This window comes from Podarcis erhardii, assembly GCF_964252035.2.
Source record: "Podarcis erhardii genome assembly, chromosome: 3".
Taxonomy (NCBI): Eukaryota; Metazoa; Chordata; class Lepidosauria; order Squamata; family Lacertidae; genus Podarcis; species Podarcis erhardii.
The window spans coordinates 71,604,761-71,623,380 of record NC_138507.1 but is presented as its reverse complement, the minus strand read 5'-3'; the positions used below and the strand labels follow the sequence as shown (position 1 = coordinate 71,623,380).

At 39.3% G+C, this 18,620-nt stretch overlaps 1 protein-coding gene across 2 annotated transcripts in view; it reads right to left on the bottom strand.

Moving 5' to 3' along the window:
- The window catches only part of PACRG (parkin coregulated), a 242,846-nt gene that overhangs the window by 219,614 nt on the left and 4,612 nt on the right, over positions 1-18,620 (bottom strand). The window lies entirely within an intron of this gene.

The following is an 18,620-nucleotide window of genomic DNA, read 5'->3' as shown; positions in this document are numbered from 1 at the left end:
GTCTGATTGAAAAGAACTAATGGTAACTTCCCAGGGGTTTTGAAGAAAAGAAGATATTGTAGTTAATCAGTGCAGCACAGAAGGAAGCCGTGATTCAAGTAAACTCTGTGTGTGTGTGTGTGTGTGTGTGTGTGTGTGCATGCGCATACACACTTGGAATCACATAAGTTTTACTATAACAGCCTTGTGAAATTAGTACCTCAGAACCTTATAAAACGCACAGTAGGCTTCTATCAATCAAACAGAAGGTATTAATCTAAGAAATTTGCTGACACAAGGAAACATCAAGTGCTTGTTATTAAAGAGTGCCAATATTTTGTAGATTCTCAAACTGGTAATAAAAGTACAAGTATGGAGTACATCACCAGGTTTAATAAAACCGGTAGTTCTTTTCAGTCTGACAGGATCAGAAATAAAACACAGATGAACCACCAATAAATGACTAACCTAATATCAATCATTCTCTTGCTGCTATTATGCAAAAGCTAAGGACAGATTACATATTTATTTTTCTTCATAGTATGCAATATTTTTATGGCAGAAATGCAAGGCACTGGTGTGTGTATGTTTTATTTTCAGTGTCACTCTGCCTTGCTTTCTTTATTAAGCCATAATGCATAAAAGGATAGCTTTTAATAGTACCAAAAACGAATGCAAAAATTCCTAATTAAAGTTTGCCTTACCAACTTAAGGGATGTATATTTATGGTACTGCATAAAGACAATTCTGCCACCTACCATATTCCATGGCACACACTGCAATGGGGGCAGAAATACAGAGGCCTGGAAAGTCTTCTCCTCAGTAAAAATCTACATGTACCATGTGAACAGAGGGGAGGGGACTGGTACTGAAAAGAGTTACTAGCCCAAGTTATGTTTTGCATTTCCCACATTGATGCCTATATATAAGACACACAGAGATAGACTCACCTCCCATTTATCTATTATGATCCACCACAAATTTGCAGGGTATTTTGTTTCTTAGGCTGAAATAAGCTCCACCCATTTGATTTGGTTCATCCCTTATCAATGAAACCACTATCTTCCTCCTCCTGCCTTGTGCCTCTTTACCTGGCCCTATGCTTGTATGTCCTGACCTTCATGAGCTCCTAGACGGATTTTCCTCTTTACAGGCATAGCCAACATCTCTCCCTTCCCAGGTCACTCCTCTTGTCACTTCACATTTACCCATCTCTCGCATTCTCAGTCACAGAACAGAAGGGAGGCTGTCCTCGAGTCCATGGGCACTTTCCTGGCTACGTGTCACTCATTCTACTGGCTGGCTAAGTGTCACATGCCAATCAAGGCCTACCTTGCTCAAGGCCTTTGAAGTTGAACTTTTGGTGGCTAAGTGTCCTTGGTCCCTCTTGTAACACCTTACAGTCAGTGCTGCCATGTTACATGGGAGGGGCAAAATGCTTATTTATAGGTAGCTACAATAAGAGGGACGCGGGTGGCGTTGTGGGTTAAACCACAGAGCCTAGGACTTGCCGATCAGAAGGTCGGCGGTTCGAATCCCTGCGATGGGGTGAGCTCCTGTTGCTTGGTCCCTGCTCCTGCCAACCTAGCAGTTTGAAAGCACATCAAAGTGCAAGTAGATAAATAGGTACTGCTCCAGCAGGAAGGTGAATGGCTTTTCCGTGCGCTGCTCTGGTTTGCCAGAAGCAGCTTAGTCATGCTGGCCCCCTCGGCCAATAAAGCAAGATGAGCACCGCAATCCCAGAGTCGGTCACGACTGGACCTAATGGTCAGGGGTCCCCTTTACCTTTACCTTACAATAAGATAGACAGACCTGAAACCAAATGTTCACTTTGTTTTTCTTAAAATGCCACTGGGCCTTTTACCTTTGTGCTCTTGCATTCCCCCCCCCCCAAAAAAAAGTGTTGGTTGAAGGTTTTACTGCAGTAGCCACACAGAGAGGAGGGTCATGAGGCAGGGCACAGCTGTGCCCATGAATAAAAATGCAGATGTGCCAAGCAACTTAATTCTCAAGTGACAGCACATGATATGACAGAGAGTAGCTCCTCACTCTAAGCAGAATAAATGAGTCTGAAGAAATAAGTAACGTTAGAAGAACTCAGTTTCTAGTTGGTTATTTGAAGTCTGCCTTCAAGGCTATGGCCCCAGCTACACTTTTATGTTATTATAGTGGTAGTCTATTTGATCAAAGTAGCATGGAGCATAGAAGTCACATTTCCCCCCTCATGACAAGGCAGCCCCACCTTTAAAATGCCACAATTTATCCTTCTCATTCTTGTTCGAATACAGTACTAAATAAACATTCACAAGAAATTAAATACCACAAGTGCATAAAAGTGAGGGAAAGTACCCTAATTAATTGCTAGTAAATAAGAACAACTCTACAAATCAAAGCTCTGAAATGCAGTGTAAAAACAGGAATAATGCAGATTTACTATGAAATATGCATTCTGCTCTAACATAAACAAAAGAAAAAACAAGTATGGCACCATTTTAAGACTGTGATTATTCTAGATAGAAATTGTGTGACTTTTATTAGTAGAAATTATTATTTCAAGTTGGTCATAAAACAAGTTCTTAAAATGTTGGCATAGTGACTAATTAGGATATAGCTTAAGAAGCAACTGCAGAATTTCTGTCAGTGGCTACTTTATCATACAGTGGATAGAAGACAATTCGAAAACTAAAGCCTCTTGGCTGAACTTAGCCATCACACAACCCCAAAGGGTGTCAAGTGTTATTTGGGAAACAGGGTTTAACATGGTCAAAACAAAATAAAAAATAAAAAATAAAAAAATTCCTTCCAGTAGCACCTTAAAGACCAACTAAGTTAGTTCTAGGTATGAGCTTTCGTGTGCATGCACACTTCTTCAGATACTTCTTCAGATACTTCTTCAGATGTATTAACTATATTCTGAATACCACAGAAGTAAATGTGTTTCACATTGCTGTTTATCACTTCTTTATTACCAGCTCTTGTACCGTAAGCTTCTCAAAGTCTTGCAGCTTATATACGATACGATACGATACGATACGATACGATACGATATCTTTATTGTCATTGTCCCATAGAAACTTATTCAGCTCTCTTCATTCCACCAGCCTCAAACAACTCTTCATTGAAGCTGATGAAAGAAAGCAATGCTCATCCAACACAGATCTAGTTCCAGCCTTTACAATCCCTTGACTCAACTCCATTACTGCTGCTGAGTTTCTGCTACTGTTTTAACTACTTTTTCTGGTCACAGGGTGGGCTATATTGCATTCGCTGGTATATGTGTCTGCTTGGTCTACTATGGGATCCAATTAATAGCCTCAGCTTCTTCATGAACTCACACTGAAGGAAACCCTCAGCCAGCCCCAGGTGTGATTTAGCAACACGAAAATCCATACTACAAGTTCATTTTTAATAGCATTGCCTCTGTTTGACGAATGTGTCAATGTGGTATAGTAAACTAAAGGTAAAGGACCCCTGGACGGTCCTTTAAATTTTAAAGTCCTGTCAAATTTGACTATGGGGTGCGGCGCTCCTCTCGCTTCAGGCCGAGGGAGCCGGCATTTGTCCGCAGACAGCTTTCCAGGTATGTGGCCAGCATGACTAAACCACTTCTGATGCAATGGGACACCGTGATGAGTGCCAGAGCGCATAGAAACACTGTTTACCTTCCCACTTCAGCGGTACTTACTTATCTACTCACGCTGGTATGCTTTTGAACGGCTAGGTTGGTAGCTGGTATAGTATAATGGTTAAAGTGTCAGAATAGGATCTAGGAGACCAACCTTGAAATCCCACACTCAGTCATGAAGCTCACCTTGGGCCATTCATTGTCTCTTAGCCTAGCTAACCTCACAGGGTTGTTATGAGGATAAAATGGAGAGCGGAGAGATCCATGGTGTACACTACTTTGAGTTCCTTGAAAGAAATGCGGACTATAAACATAATAAATAAAAAATATGTTGCAGCAGCACTTTTTGCCACTATTGCTGAGAATAAATATTTAGAGAGGTACAAATCAGCATTATCTAATTAACCATGTTTAATTTCCATTGACTTCGGTCAGAAAAATCATAAAGATGAGTAAATCTGGGCAGGGCAGTGGTTAAGACTGCCCTGTATGAAACAAAAAAGATGAACTAAAATCTCTCACACTTTATCTTCCTAGCTTCTAAAGAAACTTTACAATCATGACATATCATCATGCATTATTGCATTTAAGTAAGAAATAGTTGTTTATAGGTGATAGCATATGTTTCCAAGAAGTTTACTGATGGCAATCTTTCATATATAATACATATAATACAGTATATGATTTCATAATCATTTGTACTAGGTGAACATATAGTGAACCAAAACATCTAACAGTCATATAATATATTATGTAAATAAAGTAGAAAATATTGGCTAGCAGGTTATTAAAGTTATTTTTTCATTAATATTTGAAAATCATTAATTTCTTTCATGCAAGGTTGGCAAGGGCAGCTATACATGAAACAAGTATGAGAAAGAATATTTATTTTGAAATTGATAAGTCCCCATCAAATACAGACTATAATCAACATTTTTGTCCTAAGGAATAAGGATATAATTTCATGATTGCTTAAATTACATCATGGAAGAAATGGTTATTGCAGAGTACATGCATTTAAAGTGCATCTTAAAACTGCTAATTAGACTTACTTGTTTAATATATTGCTTTGTTTATTTCAGATGCTTTGCCTATCGATTCATTGTAAACATTAAAACTGAAAGAAGCAACAAACGTATATTAATGATCTTCAGTTCTCATGAAGAAGTATGAACCTAGTCAGAGGACATAATGCATAAACCTCTGAAAAGTTTTTTAATAATAATAAAAATGATTAGTAATCCAAAGTACTGATGAAAATCAGCCTTCAGATGTTATTTTCCCCTTTAGATTGCAAAATGGGAGGGATGCAGAACAGACTTGGTATATTACTCAAGTGAGCAAGCAAACTGCAAGATTATGAGTGTGTTCACATTACCTTCGAGTGTAGTGCATTCACAGATCTCCCCCCACCCTCAGCTGTTCACATCAGCACAGCTTCAATTGGTTTATGTTTGTGTACCCAACAGGGCAAGTTGATGAGGTGAACATGTCTTTACCCTCTGCAAAGGTGGTCAAACCTTGGCCACAGGTGAACTACAAATGGCGTAAGGATGCCGATTGGTGTGAAACTGGTTTGAGAAACAATGCATTAAATAGCAGCATCTTATAACAAAGTACAGGATACATATGCATTGTGAACACATCATGTGAACAAGGATTAAAAACCCAGAACTGGAAACATAGTGAGTGTACAATGAACAGGAGTGTGAACATAGCCTAACAGTGCACATGCCTACACATGCACCTTGTTACTGGTGGGGTGCAGAGGATTTAGGATGGTGCCTATTTGCCACTACACCAGCTTCAGCCAGAGAGGGAAACAACCTGTAGGAACGTATTGCCTGCTTGGGTCAAGATGAGGTCTTGGCAAATGCAGACTGGTGAAAAGGAGAACTACTGGGGATGGTTCTGCCATAGCAGAGGCCTCAACTTTACCCAGGCAGGCAATAAGCTCATCAGGAGGTTCTCCCTCTGGCAGTAGGCAATGGAAAGTCCCATAATGGGATATTTTGGAGAACCAAGCTAGCAGCTTTGGTTCCAATGGGTTGTGAACCCCCCAAGCAGCCTGTTCCTTGTGTCTATCAGCTCCATCACCAGCCTGGAGACGTCACAGTGAAAACTCGGGGAAAACTGTCCCTATCTTCTGCCCTAGATGGTGTGAGTGTTGTAGCAATGGATCTAGTGCCCTTCACATCCCCAGCCCCTCACTAGGATTGCTCTATAATTTGCATATGAACCTCCCCTGACAAGAGTAAAGGGACTTTAATTTTACAGAGGTTTATAGAAAGGCTCCATGGATCAAATTAGAATGGGAACTCTTGGTCTCATTATTCACTTCTGCCACTGGTGAAAGGGGCAGTAAAGTTGTCAGCAGCATCCAAGCTTAAGACTTGCTTGTAAGGTTGCTCTGTGCAACCCTGGTGAGGGTATGATGTCTTACAAGACCCTCTAGTACTTAGGGGGGAGGGAATTCTAAGTTGCAGTTGCAATTAAATGTGATCAGAGAATTATAGGATTCATAATAGGCAATTGATCACAACTGATTTAAGCTCTTGTAAAGCTTGTGAAAGCAAAGCTATGTGTTTTGGCAAATGGCAACATGATAATATGTATGTATGTATGTATGTATGTATGTATGTATGTATGTATTTTGCTACGTTTAAGGATTCAAGAGGAATACTAGACTGAGCTCATACCATTAGATTTTTAGTGTGCTTTCATTGTAAACTGCTTTGGAGAACAGTCAGATACAAGGGGTGAGAGAGAAGAGATTTCATTCTTGCATGAATATAAAGTTTTATGCTCTTGCTGGATTTTATCATTTATTTTTGTATATGGTTTAAAATGTTAAGTCTTGCAAATCATGCTATTAGTATGTTTTAGAACTAGGATTGCACAAATTTGGACTACAGGTAAATGAACTGAGAGAATAATCTTGGATAAGGGCAAAGCCCAAATGCCATTTCCACTGATGTCATTTTCATTATTTTGCATGCATGATTTTTATAATACTAGCTGGGTGTTACACCCTTTGCATATATAATGACTGACCTTGTTTTAACTGAAGACAGAAAACCAGGCATTTTATAACTATCACCAGAGACTTTTAATATGGCATATTTTTACATTCTGTTTGCAATAATTTAGAGTTTCTCAAATCTGACCTTTTCACTTGGTACAGTAACTATTATGATGGAAGTGCAATTTGTTTAGAACTTGATTTTAACCATTTTACTGCCACTGTTTATTGTGAAAAGCTCTACAATAAATGTCATCAATTGTCGGCCCACTGCTCAAAGACTTGGCAGTCTGAAAGCAAGTTGGTATCTGTACATGTAATATGAAGCGTTGATCAAAGTGATGTAATCTGGATTTTATTAATGCTGTTTAATGTATTAACATTGTTAAATCTTCTTCTTAAATATAGTTTTGATTTTATCAGTGTTCAATTTTATAATGCTTGCTTTTCTATGTTTTAGCAGTTCTTGTTTTTATTTGTAATCCATCTGTCGGGGGAAAGGCAGGGTATAAATAAATAAATAAAAATAATATAGTATATATGTAATTGAGACATGCAGGGGGAAAGCACTTTACAAGTTAATTGCTATCCTCTTATGACTTTTCACAATGAAAAAGTTTCTGGGCATGTAAATTTACAAGCACAAATAAATTTCTGTTCAATACCAAAAAAGAAAGAGAAAAAAACCTTGCTTTATTGATTTCTTGGAGCCAAAGCATTCAGAAGGCTTATGTGCCACTATGGAAAAGTAAAAGGGGAAAGAGCTCTTTGAAAAGCAATAAATGATTCTTTTATTTCCTATTCTTTTTCACTTGAGCTGCTATTACTTTGAAAGTCCTCTTACATTTTTAAGAATTATAAAGACACAACCTGTTCTCTCTCTCTCTCTCTCTCTCTCTCTCTCTCTCTGTGTGTGTGTGTGTGTACGAGGGGTGGGGTGCAAGGTAGGGGAGAGAGAATATCATGGGTTTATCATGTCCAGCATTATTCTTGGAAACCAAATAAATGTTTTTGGATTCCTTACACTGGATTAATTCTATTGATTTCAGTGGAACTGCATCAGTGTAATTAATGGGTTCTCTTCTGAGACTCCTACATGTATGTTTGCATGTACGTATACTGTACTGTATTTGAAATGATATAGCACTAAAAGTCAAATGGACTTAAAACTTTTATACACTAATATCTCAAATCTACTTTGTGTTATCTGTTCTCCTTTATATTAATAAAAAAAAAACTTTACTGTAACTCTGTTGCTGAGAATTGCTGTAATATTAATATTAATATTACAGTGGTACCTCTGGTTACAAACTTAATTCGTTCTGCAGGTCCGGTCTTAAGCTGAAACCGTTCACATCCTGGGGCAAAGTCCGCAGCCAGAAGCAGCTACTTCAGGGTTAGTGGAGCTCGTAACCTGAAGGGTTTGTAACCAAAAATGTTCGTAACCAGAGGTACCACTGTACAGTCATACCTCAGGTTGAAGTATCTTCAAGTTAAGTATTTTTGGGTTGCGCTCCACAGCAACCTGGAAGTAACGGAGCATGTTACTTCCTGGTTTCGCTGCTCACGCATGCGCAGACGCTCAAAATGATGTCATGCGCATGCACGGAAGCGGCGAAATTCAACCCGTGCAGACGTGCAGTCGTGTCTTACGTTTACTTCAGGATGTGAACGGGGCTCTGGAACGGATCCCATTCGTATCCAGAGGTATCACTGTATTAAATTTCTGTACTTGCCCTCATTTGAGGATCACAGGCCAGGTTACAATATAAGAACACAAAAATACATACCACGGTAACAAACAAAAACAATACCCCCACTGCCCACCACACACAATATTAAGACACTATGTTCCTAGCCTTCATTTTCTGAAACAGAGAATTGTAGGATTGGCTCTGGGTAATAACAAGATCAGCAGGAATACCAGGGATAAGTGGTCTCACTAGTAGGACACATCCAGTTGGTGTGGCTGTTTGAGTCTTGTTGCCAGCCTCATTTTTGTTTTGTTTTGCCATGATATGGATCAATTTTCCCAGACTGTGTAAATGGAGTTCCCAGGCTGCACCTTTGAATAGTTTTTCTAAGCCTTTGGCTCTGTAAATTTAGCCTCCCTCAGCAATCCTTGAGTGGTAAACCTTGAGTGGTAAACCTTCACAAATAAAAGCATATGGAGGTGCTACAGCTATAATATTTCCAGTGACCACTTGCCACTATCAATAAGTTAGGAGCCAGCATCAAACACTTAAGTGCTAGCCCTGCAGAGATCTGAATAAAATATGCTAAATTCTTAGGCAGAAGAGTGCTCAGGCACTTCAGATTTTTCCCAGCCCTGTCACTAAGTTCTGGAGGTAGAGTTAGCAAAGATCAAACTGACACACTCTATTAGCTTCCTTGAAGAGGAAGAAAAGAACATATAAAGAAGGAGCATTACAGGTAAGTGTAATTTTAATCAGTAAAATGCAAAAAAAGGTTGTGACTTTCTGATATGAAATAGTCCTTGACTTTCATAATTCTTAAGCACTTCCTTTTATCATTTTGCTGATGTATGTTCTATTTTAAAATCAGAAGGATAATGGATGTGCTTCTCCAACAGTAAATTGGGTTTTATATCAGAGACGTGTCAGCTTCACGACAGGTTGACCTGACGGTGGTCTTGCATTTGCAGCTCTCCTTCATGTCTGCTTTTCAAGGTGAGAGGGTCAGTCTTAAGAAAAGAGCAGAAGATTGCTTGATCCCCAAGGAAACATATTGGAGCCATAACAACATTTACTGCAAGCTATAATCATTTTATCTTCTTCTTAACAGCTTAAAAACAGAGATATGCTGCACCGTCGCATGGATTTTTATTAATCAAGGGCAGTTAAAGTTTGAATGAATACCATAAATTAAAATATGGTTCCTGTTTATAATGACTGCCCAATACGTGACAACTTTCAAAGGAAAATACACCACCTGCTACTATCTGTAATTAATGCCTTCATTTAATACGGTACCTTTTTTAAAAAAGAAAGCAAGCAAAAGGTCATTTCTCTCTTCTTTTGTTAACTTTAACAATGAAGATAGGAGATTGAAACATAATATACCATGCCAGAAAAATAACATATGGCACAATCTCCCCCCTTTCAAATGTGAGTAGAGCCCATGACAAATTTCTGTGCACAGGGTGAGGATCATCCTCAGGGATTCACTGAGGCCCCTTATCCCTAGCAAATCTCTGCCAATGACACTGTTGTCCATGTGTAGTCTACATTAAGGAGGTCTGGTGAGGAATAGCTGCTAAATGCTGTATCTGAAGGTATTACCTTACTGGCAACAGCCAGCTGCATTGATTGCACTTCCCACACCTGCCGTCGCCAGATGATAACTGGCAAGGAAGAGCAGAGGCTTCAGTAGACAGTGCACCAACTCCAGGCAGCCAATGTGTTTCTGCTCCCCTCAATCTTTGTTGGAAAGTATTGAGGGAGCCTGGCATGTGTCATACATTGCTCATCGTAGCTTCAGCAGCCGGCTGCTGCAGAGCACTCAGCCTTCTACAAATGATGTGATGTTGCACTCAATTCACTCACATGACATCCCCCACACGCATCATGCAATGTTTTGATATCACAAGTGTGTGATGTGCACCACTTGCATGACATAACACATGCATGCAGCATGCCAAGCCGCCCTAATATTGGGGACAACCTGGTGTCTCTGTCAGTAAAAGAGTCTCCGCAGCCATGGGAGGTAGAGTGTTGGGTAGAATCATTTTCATCAGCAGAAGACTATGGTCAAGGCATACTCAGTAGAGATAACTCATGCTTGATAATGTGGTTGTTCACATTTGATGCTAGAAGTTAGAATATCAAATGCAAAGCTATACTTACATTGTAGCAAAAAGAGAGTGAAGTAATTTTTTTACACCTAAATCATTCAACTAATATATTCTGATTCCAACATTAGTACTTTAAAAAAATGGCTAAAATGCCAATATAACAGAAGACTGGCCGAATAGCAATGATGGGAGGACAGGGAACTATGCAGTCCAGCCTAGTACTTGAACAATGGTGGCTCTCTCCAGATTCCTTTCATTCCTCCTTTTTTTTTTCTAGCTTTCATCAGTTACTGTCTACCCAATTTTAAGCAACAACACAGGAACCACCACCGCCTGAGGTAAGATGAATCCGTATTGAAACTGAACTTTTGTAGGGAAGTGAATCAGCCATGCTCTGTTTTTTCATTCCATTGGGCTGAAAAAGGACCTTCTACCTGTTTTAGCAAATGACTGACAGACACTGTGCGTGTTTTTTCAATAATTTTATGAACTAATATATTAATGATACTTATTATGCTATTACTATAGCCTAGCCCTGTAGCCCAAATGTGGCCTAGAATTCTAAATATATAAATCTTAATTCAGTATAATGAAAAACAAAACAAAAAAACAAGAGATTGAATATCTATCATCTTCAGTTTCAGGATATGGTCAAAATACCCACATCAGAGAAGAATAATTCTTCCAATTAAAACAATATTACAGGCTACAAATTAACTACAGTTGTAGAAGATTAAAAACATTTGAAAATTAATATATTTTAAAATAGAGATTAGAAGCCTTGCATATCATTATTAAGGCTGATGAAAACGATTTTAACAAAATTATTACTTTCAAGCTTTTATAATTTACTGAAAAAATTACCTTTGAGGATAAATTTTTCTCTAGATAACCTTTTAACTAAAAGGTTAAGTTCTTTAAGTGACAGTTGTTAAAAGTCTCTCCAGCCCTTTTTATTATCTAAGCACTGCACACTATGGTTATCACAGGCATGCATTTCATTTTCACATGCATTTACATTCAGATGTGTCCAATTTTTTTCTGGTAGGCAGTCCTGAAGAATAGGCTTTCAATCTCTCTGCCCCCATGAAAGATGATAACATATTTTGCATATAATATAAATTGTTTGTATTTATGCAGATTGGTAGACAATAATACCACGTCTCATTCATGCGATTGCTAGCAGGTGCTTTATCTCTGCACCTGCCAAACACCAGTAAGGAAGGGGCAAAGGCATGCCTTCCTAACAATTTTTCACTGTCAGAGAAGATAGGATTCCTATACTGCCTGTGCAATTATCTTCTCTTCTCTAATACAATAATTCATGTTAGAATGAAAGCAAGTTGGTTGGTACGGATGCCCATAGAGAGAGAGATAGTAAAATCAGCAAGTGGCCACTGAAAGGGAAACATTTTCTAGGGTTCGGCAGAGGTAAGTCTCCCAATTTCTAACCATGGTTAAAGAACTGGAAGCTGCTCCTAGAATTGTGTGATCTTCCTCTACCCCAACTCCCAACCCAAACATTTATCACATTATGTCTCCTCACCTATACAATGGCTAAGGCTAAGCAGCACTCAACATTAAGCAGTGATCTGAAAATAGTTTTGAACCGTGTTTCAAATCCCTGATTAACAGTAATCTCCAACTAGCATAAACCATATTTAAGATTGGTGCCGACATAAGTTTCAATCAAAGAATGGTGGAAAGACAGCAATGTCTACTAAGATGATAGCTGCTCTCCAGAGGGCCTGAAAGAGGAATGTTTGCAAATGTTACATGAGTCTAGATCTTCAAGGACACCAGGCAGAAGTGAGCTGCTAGTCTCACTGACCTTTCTAGAATCAGGCTGCACAATATTCAATTGAAGAAAATTGGAGAGGCAATTTTTCGAGGCAATTGTGGGTAATCGCCACAAGGGAGCACAAAATCCTGTACTGTGTGTGTTTACTCAGGCCATCAAAGAAGAAACCCTTTTCTCCGTACAAGAATTTAATACCAGAAAGATACCTTGAGGACAACATTTATCGTAAGGTAATAACTGAGAAAATTAGAAGCACTTGACTTCTGCCATGTAGCTCCAGGGACATTATGATTAATACATAATCTCTATAGCCTGTTGTTCAATTATTTTTTAATTCATTTGTTACCAAGGCCCTATTACTTAAGAAAGCAAGCCAAATCTGTCATAAAATGTGAGACAAAATAATGAACTCTCTCATTAGTATTTGTAATATAAGTCTCCAGTTTATGAAGCACTATAACACTCTGTAAATGACTTAAACAAAAATATGTCATTCCATTTCTGCATCTGCCTATAGATATAGAATTCATTTTAAATGATAGTACTGAAAGAAATGTGTAAATACTGGAAATTATTTGGACTTTGTATTATTGGTGAAGGATTCAATAAATTAGATCAGAGTGGACATTCACTATGCAGAGGTAAGAAGACAAAGAAGGATTAAGGGAATCTGAAAATAAATATATAGACCAAATTTATGGATTATCCACACATATGAATTGTTAACATGTCACCATACTAGACTTACAAATTTATTCCTCTATGTTTTGCTTGATTTTTTATTACAGTGTGCTTAGAATTCCCTGGCATGTTCTCTGGATGTGTCCATTTGTTGTTGTTTAGTCATTTAGTCGTGTCCGACTCTTTGTGACCCCATGGACCAGAGCATGCCAGGCACTCCTATCTTCCATTGCCTCCTACAGTTTGATCAAACTCATGTGGGTAACTTCAAGAACACTGCCCAACCATCTCGTCCTTTGTCATCCCCTTCTCCTTGTGCCCTCCATCTTTCCCAACATCAGCATTTTTTCCAGGGAGTCTTCTCTTCTCACGAGGTGGCCAAAGTATTGGAGCATCAGCTTTAGAATCTGTCCTTCCAGTGAGCACTCAGGGCTGATTTCCTTCAGAATGGATAGGTTTGATTTCTTGCAATCCATGGGACTCTCAAGAGTCTCTTCTAGCAGCATAATTCAAAAGCATCAATTCTTAGGCGATCAGCCTTCTTTATGGTCCAGTTCTCACTTCCATACATCACTACGGGGAAAACCATAGCTTTAATTATACGGACCTTTGACGACAGGTTGATGTCTCTGCTTTTTAAGATGCTATCTAGGTTTGTCACTGCTTTTCTCCCAAGAAGCAGGCGTCTTTTAATTTCGTGACTGCTGTCACCATCTGCAGTGATGATGGAACCCAAGAAAGTAAAATCTCTCACTGCCTCCATTTCTTCCTCATTTGCCAGGAGGTGATGGGACCAGTGGCCATGATCTTAGTTTTTTTTATGTTGAGCTTCAGACCATATTTTGCGCTCTCCTCTTTCACCCTCATTAAAAGATTCTTTAATTCCTCCTCACTTTCTGCTATCAAGTTTGTGTCAGCTCCAGGTCTTGTTTTTGCTGACTGTATAGAGCTTCTCCGTCTTTGGCTGCAGAGAATATAATCAATCTGATTTCAATGCTGCCCATCTGGTGATGTCCATGTGTAGAGTTGTCTCTTGTGTTGTTGGAAAAGAGTGTTTGTGATGACCAGCTTGTTCTCTTGACAGAACCCTATTAGCCTTTGCCCTGCTTCATTTTGAACTCCAAGGCCAAACTTGCCAGCTGTTCCTTTTATCTCTTGACTCCCTACTTTAGCATTCCAATCCCCTATAATGAGAGGAACATCCTTCTTTGGTGTCATTCCCAGAAAGTGTTGTAAGTCTTCACAGAACTGGTCAATTTCAGTTTCTTCAGCACCGGTAGTTGGTGCATAAACTTGGATTACTGTGAGGTTAAAAGGTCTGCATCCATAACTAATCCTAAAGCAGCAACACCTGCCCTTGGGATAACCATATGCGGAAAGGTGCTGGATATTTAGCCAGCTTCTTAAAGCAGAGCTTTCCAAACTTTTTATGTTGGTGACACACTTTTTAGACATGCATCATTTCATGGCACTGTAATTCAGTTTCACTAGCAAACCGGAGGTTAAACCAACCCCTTCCCAGCCCCAGGGAAGAAGCTCAACAATTTTGGGGTTTTCTTTATAAAAGTTCAAAAAAATTCAGGGTGTCCTGGTTTTTTACTTTTTGAAATATATAGCAACCCTACCTAAAGCCTACTTAAAGCCTTCATTGAAAAGAATGAAGTAGCACTACAGATGTGAGAAAAGCTTCTCATTCTGGGATAAGATACTCAAAGGACTGTTACTGAATTCAATAGAGTTGCAGAAATCAGGCCAGATATAACACTAACAAAGGCAACGATTACTCAATAACAATTCACTTTTCATTTAAAATTATTCCAATTTAAAATAATCTGTTTTGATCACTGTTAGAAACTGGATGCCCAGGTACTGTTTCAAGTATATATGGCACCTTATCCACTGTATTGAATAAGAAATGAAATACCACAGAATACCTGGGTGGAAAACTCACAAAAGAAAGTAACACTTATATTTTATTTTCATTTACTTCCATTTCCACACACACCCAACAACATGTTAGCCAAGTACTAAAATTATATTAAGATTCTGCACTTTTCATAGCTTATTTTCTTTATAATAATTGTTGGCATCTCTGTTTCAGAAGACAATGGAGAAGTGCACCTTTAGGGTGAAGTCAAACTGTTAGAAAGTTGTAGCACCTGCTGCCACTGTAGAGACCAGTGTAGAGGAAAAGACATGCTTTGTTGCAGCTGGGGCAGATGAAGGCATCCGGTTATGCTGCTGCAGATATACCACAGTGTTTCTTCTCCCTTCACTCCTCCCAGCGGTCATTTCTCCTCTGGTCACTGCTATAAGCAGTTCAATACAGCATGTTTGACAAAACCAGAGCAGCATTCACAAATTTGAAGTATGGATGTTCTGGCGGTGTTGATTCAAGGCCACACTTTATGCGTTGTACTATGGGCCCTCTTTGGCTGGAGATGGATCTTGCTCACCACCAGGGAGTTATCCATGTCTCAGTTGGCACTGCGGTAGCTCTGTGTGACACGAGCACAGTTCAGTGCTGATAATCAGTTCAGTGGTGACAATCAAGTCCAACTGGTGTCGGTGACAGCAAAGTTAAACTTATCTACAAACCAGTTTATCACACTATGCTTACTAAGTCCCACATATCAATACTTCACTATTTGAGAAAGTATTAATCTTCCTTGACAAAAGTAATCTAGAATCTGGTTGATAAATTGTGGCCTTTGTCCTGTTATTTTATTTTATTTTGCAAAATTTGGTTTACTCTGTAGAATGAATCTTAAATAACTATATAAAATCTTACCTGCATTTTAGCTGCCTTAGTGAAGCAATTTTATAGCATGGATCATTTGCTAATAGTTTTAAGCAGTCATACCTTGGGGGAGGACAGTATACCAGCAAACTTGAAATTTTCTTCTACTACAAAATACCATCTTAGTCTGAACTTTCACTCCTTCATCATCTAACATCTAATTATTTCAGTCTTGGAAAGTCACCAAAAAGGCTGAGGGAATGCCATCTTCAGCACCACATAATTTCATTGCTGACATTCTGAATTTTTCACAGTAGGGCTTGAGACATGGTTCCCCTTACTAGAGCTGGCACTGAGAAAAAGGGCTTATTTTGTTAGACCAATGCTAGCATTTAATGCCAAAGACCATGATGTATGCTAACTTCCATCATTTCTTCCTCAGACATCTGACAGAAAGCCAAACCAATTCCAGTGAGAATATTCATTCATTTCAGGCTACTCTGAGAACTGAGGTGGACAAATATGCCTTGAGAGTATGCAACAGTAGGGTTCCACAAAATCAATTATACCCTTCAGTTATGCACTTAAGCTACTGTGTAGCACTATGATATACAATGGACTTCCAAACTAATTCTGTGCCACTAATATTACACTGTACACGCTACATATGAACAGCACTGCTGCCAAACTCCAAGCGTCTCTATTTCCCAGGGATGTCTCTGATTTAGAGAAGCCATCCAGGTTTCTGATCTGATCCCAGAATGTTCCACTTTTCCTTAGGATATCCCTATTTTCAGTGGAGAAATGTTGGAGGGTATTTGACCCACAAGCTATCTGAAGGCATTCCTGTACAGTGGACGCTAGAGTTGTGAATGTGATCCGTGTGGGATGCACATTCGTAACCCGCAGCGTTCGCAACCCGCAGCGGCGCATCTGTGCACATGCACGTTGTCATTCGGTGCTTCTGCACATGCGCAAAGTGTGATTTAGCGCTTCTGCACATGCACGACCCCCGAAACCCGGAAGTAACCTGTTCCGGTACTTCCGGGTTTCAGCGGGCCTGTAACCTGAAAAAACACAACCTGAAGCATCTGTAACCCGAGGTATGACTGTATAGGAAAGGTTTTTAATGTTCAATGTTTTATTATGTTTTTCTATATGTTGGAAGCTGCCTAGAGTGGCTGGGGCAACCCAGTATGGGGTGTAAATAGTAAAATTATCATTATGGAATGGGACATCCCTATTTCAATCAGAGAAATGTTGGAGAAATGTTCATTGCCCAAATAGAATTGTGCTATACCTCAGCTCTTAGACTGGGCTTTTAATAAATGTATGTGTAGCAACCCATTGCTGTGTAAGTAATCTAGCTGATCGAGGCCCAGAATAGTTCTTTTCGACATCTGTATTATGGCCCACACCAACTGAAGCATTGAATGAACACTGAAATGTCAAAGTTAATTTACTAAAGAACCGAGGAGGAGAAATGAAGGAGATCTTGATTGTGTGTGTTAAGGCATATAGCTCACCCAACCCCAGATATGACTACCTACAAGTTACACAATTCATACAGCTTACGTGTTATTGCTGATACCCAGAAATTTCTGTACCTCAAAAATCTTCTGCAGCAATAAATTTTTGCATTTATCACTTTAAACACACTTCCATTTTATCTAGGATGTGTTCACTACTAGAACTATCAAATAGTAATACTTCTACCACAAACACTAGTCTCTGAAAGCTACAGAGCTTCATTGATTGTACAAATAGGCTATTTTTTTGGGGGGGGGAGGTCAAACTATTATTTATGAGGGCATCTTTTCACAAAATAGATAAGTAAAGCACTGTTGATACAAAGCACCCATTAAGGAGGGTGGGCATGGAAGAGCAAAATCTACCTCAGCACCGACTCCCGACCTTCAGAACTGCTGAGGCAGGTAACTGCAGTGGGGGAGGGTTGGGGGGACGGGAGATTGGAGACAGGAATGGTTCCTATCTGGCTGGGATTTCAGCATTATGGATTCATTTCAAGGTGCTGTCAACTTCGATATGTTGAAGAGTTCCTTGAATATTGCAAGAGTCTTTTTTGCATAACAGACACTTGTCGGCCTTTTCTAACCTACACACATGGTTTCCTGCCAGATAGTCCCAAACATCCAGAAACCTCTGCATCTGGTCAAACAAGGACAAACAAACACTCTTCCTTTTTAATTATTTACTTGCATGATTTATGGTTTTTGGGGATTTTTTTAATTAAAAAAAAAGATCTTTTACATTTTCCAGAGCACCACCTGATCGGTGGAGCTCAGCAACTGTGTTTACTGTTTCAGATTCCAAAGTCTCTCCTGTCTAAATGTCTTTAAGATGTATTTCCTCATGTGCCATTTCTTCTCTTGGCAGGCAGGTCTTCTCAGGAGGATCTGGTGTATGTCAAAATGGGTATAAAGTTCTTCATTGCAAAGGTTGGACAGGGAGAACTCCGTGTTAAAATTCTTATCACATAGAATCCTGACAGATTTAAGCACCTTTGCTTCACAAATGTGAAAACTAATTCCCAGAGCACACAGGTAGGAACCACACTGTATGAAGGGAGGATAGTGGCCTACCATGATCTCAGCTATTCATCTGCTGCAGGTCTACACAGCTGGTGACTCACCAAGTCAAGTGCAGCCCATAGCCATAGATTGTAGCCTAGCTGGTGCTAGGCTAGCCTTGCAGTCTTGAATACACAGCCATATCATCATCATCATCATCATCATCATCATCATCTGTATACCACCATATGCCCACAGGAAATCCCACACAGTGAGCTTGTCACAGCAATATTTGAGAATTTTAATAATTTAAACTTGTGAAGTTGGCCAAATGTGTGAAAATTGCTTTACTTCTTGTAATAAAACTACATGACCACAATGATTAAAGCAAACTTGTGGTCTCCCTCACCCTGTCCTCTGAGAGCCG